Here is a 5209-nt window from a genome sequence, read left to right as displayed (position 1 = left end):
TTAGCAGTGTAAGACTAGAGGGAAGGTAGCTAGTCATCCCCACCCACCGCCAACTCTTGGGCTACTCTTTTACCAACGAATAGTGGGATTGACCGTCACATTATAACGCCCCCACGGCTGAAAGGGGCGAGCATATTTGGTGGACCGGGGATTCGAACACGCGACCCGCAGATTGCGAGTCGAGCGCCCTAACCCCCTGGCCATGCTGGGCCACATATAAATGTTTGGTGTTGTGTGTTTTTTACTCCCTTAATCAATATATAAATATTTTCAAAATTTCTGTATTTACTTTCAGTTCGGTTTGGATGTAGGAAAGTCGAATGTTCAGGTAACTGCTCGAGTGTTTGGGTGAGGGAAACCCTGGATCATTACTTGATTCGCTGACAGAAAAAACTGCTTTTCTATTCATCAGAGTCATGTGCCGTCTTGTCTGCAAGAAACTTGGTTAACTGTCAATTAGCGAATTAAATCTTTATTTACACTACAAAAACACAATCACAGTATCTGTCACACGTCAACACAAAACAGGGGCAGGGGCAAGTAGGTGTGGGGTGAGTTGTTAGATTGGCAAGAGAGAGAGAAAAGAAGATGAAACCTTTGTGAGTTCTCTCTCACCAGTTCAGTGTGTACCCCCCCCCCCCTGTAAATTAAACCAAACAGAGTTAGGAAGTCAAAATTTATTCAAATCTAAAATAAAATAAAAAAAAGTTAAAGGAAGATATAAGTTACCGAAACTTAAACTGAAGTTAAATTTAAATCCTAGCAAAAGAAACGAATAAAGAAAAAATACAAATTTTAGCACAAACTCTAAATGTACTAAATGTTAAGTTTCAGAAAAATCTCAGCACAAAAAATATTAAACAAACGAGAATCTGGCTTTTAATAAAAAAAAATCAATACCAACTTAAACCATGTTTGCACAGAAATTATATTCCTCTGGTTATTCTTCACCTTACGCGTCTTGACTCTTTTTTTAGCTCCATTAGAAATCAAAGAGATAAACATACACACATATACACTATAACTCAGTATACACACATACACACTATAACTCAGTATGTATCTACGAACCTCGAGTTAGTGAGTCTCACGGATCTAAAGTAGATCCGCAAGCCGAAAATACCGCACGGATAACGTTTTTTCTTCTTAATGGAACTACTTCGAAATTCCTTAGAAAACTCGTTTTGTTTTCACGCTAACATTATCATTTTTTTCACTTACCTCGGTTCGTGTGAATCACTCCAGCCTTTAGCTTATTTTGATATTTTTCTAACGAGCGGTTTATCTATGCATTAAAAACGACCCATAATTTGTAACTCCAAGATTAATTAAGAACCTAAAACACTTAATTATATTTTATTTAGTATGTTTGGTTAGGTTTAACCAGATTTACCTTATTTCCGTATCGCCAAGCGTAAAAAAAAAAAACTTTTTACTTTCTTCACTACTTTGTGTTGTTTGGTTTACTGTACGTGTAACCTGGGAATCTCGGAAAGGATACGTTTCGACTGCTTCTGGGGGAGGGAGGAAACATATTATCAAAGCTGTATTTTACAAGCTACCGTACCATATAAGCCTAGTAACGTTGTAACAAACAATCTAAGCCCCTCCATTAACGTACAGGTCTTTACACGGTTTGACTTGCTAATTGCAAGACGAGGGGAGCCCACCTATATGAAGAATATTAACGAAAGAGCTATGCGGTAATTATCGAGGGCATTAGAGATGTTTAGTAGTGATCACTAGAACTTATAATAGTGCTTATTGTACTATATTCACATACAACCGTAATTTATACAACTTTGTTAGCAAGTGTAAATTTTGTTCTTGTAAAGATTTGCTTCAAAAGATTCGTTTACATTTTCAAATTAAAAGATTTTCTAACAACTTTAAAACGTTTTGTTCATTGAAAATTAGTTTGTGTTATAATAATGAATTCCTTTAAAATATATTATACGCTATAGATGCATATATATATATATATAACGCTGAATTTTTAGAAGTTACTTGACTGTGTCGCCCTCTATACTCATAAAAATTCTACACTAGTCCAAACATGGTACTTAGTAATTGTATCTGATAGTGTTTTTACTGGATAAAACAGTTTGGTTTGTTTTGAACTTCGCACAAAGCTAATCGACGGCTGCCTGTGCTAGCCTTCCCTAATTTAGCATCGATAGACTAGAAGGAAGGCAGATAGTCAACATCACCCACCGCCAACTCTTGGACTACTCTTTCACCAACGAATAGTTGGATTGACTGCCACATTATAACGCCCTCATGGCTGAAAGGGGTGAGCATGTTCGGTGATAGAGATTTGAACCCGAGCCCCGCAGACTGCACATCAAGCGCCCTGACCAACTGGCCATGCCAGACTCAAGTAGGACGTAAAGGAATATATATAGTACTGGTTTGGTTACACCCTTAAACACACGTGTGTTAAATTTTGGAAGACTGCAAATATTTATTTTTTTTTGTCCTTCACATCCCTTCTAACGTGTATCTTTTACACACCTCTGAATTGAAATTTGTAATGGTAAAATTAATAAGAACATAAAGAAGTCAGTCTAACATGATTTGTATCACAACTGTGATATGTATATATTTAATTTAGTGTAATTCAGGTGGATTAGGGTCCAAACTGAGTGCAGATAGTGAATGTGGCCAAGTTATTTTATTTTGCTTCCTTTATGAGATATCGTCTATTGTTTGAGCTAAAGCAGAATTGTGTTTTTTTTTTTTCACCCAAGCGATTTTTGATGGATTTCACGTCTTTTTGTGGGTTACATCAACTCAAGACTTGTAATCATTATAGTTTAACTACGCATTTAAAGGGAATTAACTTATGCAGGGAAGTAATACACAGATCAGGATATTTCTAATGTTACACACATATTATCAAGTGTGCTACGTTTAAAGATGACAAACTGTAAAAAAGACCGCGAAGCACTGGTGTTCACTTATTCATCACCGTTGTGTCATGCTTTCAAGAATAATATTTATTTTAAGATAGAAAAAAGTAGGTATCTTCTTCAGCTAAGAAGACTCCAGTTGAATTCATTGCTAGCACTGGGATTAATATATATCGTAAAATTTGCGAGAGATAAAGTAATAATTTCCTGCTCAATTACAACGATAAAAAACGAAAACAATATTATTATCCTTGAATTGAAAACAAGTATAATTAAAGAATATTATTTCTCCAACTAGCGGCGAGATTATTTTAGTAATTGGTATTTTTGAGTGGTGATCATTAAATTGTTTTTACTTTTCCCTCCTTTTTTTTACTTCGTTTGCCTTCACTTTTCCTCTTTTGTTTCGCATACTCCCTCGATCACGACCGCGTTTCACAAAATAACTCAATTCAGCCAATTAGGGATGGCTAGTGCAAGAAACTCCTGTGTAGTGTGAACTTCATGTGACAGACAACAGTCAAAGTTAGCAAGTTACATTTGGGAAAAGGGGGAGGGGGGAGGTTTAAAGACGATCAATACGAGAATAGAAGTAAACAACAACATCGTGTCCTTGACATTCTCTAGTAGACCTGTTATTGTCAGTGAAAGTCTTTGTTATGAGGGGTGAAGGCTCTCATGAATGGAAAAAGGAATTTTCTTGAAAAACAGGTCTAAAAGTCCTAGCGGAGAAAAATATAACTGTTTGTGAAGAGACTTCTAAATAATAAACGAAAGTTTTGGAGTTGGCCTGAGCCTTATGTACTTTCTGTATCCAAACAATCAACAACAAAATATTCTGAAATAACATTATCTCTGTCTTACCTTTCAGGAAAATAATATTAAGTCAAAAAATACCCATTGTTTACAGTTTTGATATTTAGGATATTTGATAATTTATTCATTGTTCTTGTCAGTGTCGTGCTAACTTTTCTATTTCAACTAATAATTCTACAATAAAATGTTTGTTATATACTCCAAGTGTAGATGTAAAAAAAAACATTAAAATGTTTGTTATATACTCCAAGTGTAGATGTAAAAAAACATTAAAATGTTTGTTATATACTCCAAGTGCAGATATAACAAAACATTAAAATGTTTGTTACATACCCTAAGTGTAGATATAACAAAGCTTTAAAATGTTTGTTACATACTGCAAGTGTAGATGTAACAAAGCTTTAAAATGTTGGTTATATACTGCAAGTGTAGATATAACAAAGCTTTAAAATGTTTGTTACATACCCTGAGTGTAGATGTAACAAAGCATTAAAATGTTTGTTACATACTGCAAGTGTAGATGTAACAAAGCTTTAAAATGTTTGTTATATACTGCAAGTGTAGATGTAACAAAGCTTTAAAATGTTGGTTATGTACTCTAAGTGTAGATGTAACAAAGCTTTAAAATGTTTGTTATATACTGCAAGTGTAGATGTAACAAAGCTTTAAAATGTTTGTTACACACTCCTTGCAGTATATAACAAACATTTTAAAGCTTTGTTATATCTAACTTGTGTAGATGTAACAAAGCATTAAAATGTTTGTTACATACTCCAAGTGTAGATGTAACAAAGCTTTAAAATGTTTGTTACATACTCCAGGTGTGGATATAATAAGAAAGGATTGGGATAACATTGTTATCATAGTATTGAACATTTACATTTAAGCACTACTGGTAGTTTTGTTACATTAACAATGACTTCTGGGCGACAAAGAATGAATTAGCATTTTTTGATCAGAAAGTTTACCAACGAATAACGCTGTGATCGTTTTGTAACATCTCTCTAATGAAAACAGTTCGTAACTAAACACTTAATCACATATTTGAATTGCTAGTTTCCACGAAAGTTGTTTGATACACTTAGAATTGTCAGATTACAGTACGTTCGTTACGTAATGAGATGAAGTGTACAGATAGAACTGTTATTATTGATAATTTGAATACTCTGAACCACAGGTCAATCCCCTATTACTCAGCAAGTTCGTTGGATTTCCCTCGAGCGACAGCAGCAGGTGATTGGGTAATACATACATACATCAGGAGACTTTATATGTAACTCATACTTAAACAGCAAATTATGTTAATTAAGTGGTGTGGCAAAATGTTCACCATTCCGCAAGTGTAGCTTTGTTAAATTTTCAGATCTCTTTGTACGGTGTATTTGTTATGATGTTTCATTACTTAATGTTTAACTGTTCAATTTTAAAAAACGGAATATAGAATCAGCAAGAAACAGAATAAAATCGTAATAGATATTACG

The sequence above is a fragment of the Limulus polyphemus genome, unplaced genomic scaffold (assembly GCF_000517525.1).
Source record: "Limulus polyphemus unplaced genomic scaffold, Limulus_polyphemus-2.1.2 Scaffold1665, whole genome shotgun sequence".
In the NCBI taxonomy this organism is placed as follows: domain Eukaryota; kingdom Metazoa; phylum Arthropoda; class Merostomata; order Xiphosura; family Limulidae; genus Limulus; species Limulus polyphemus.
Note: the sequence above shows the minus strand (reverse complement) of the source record.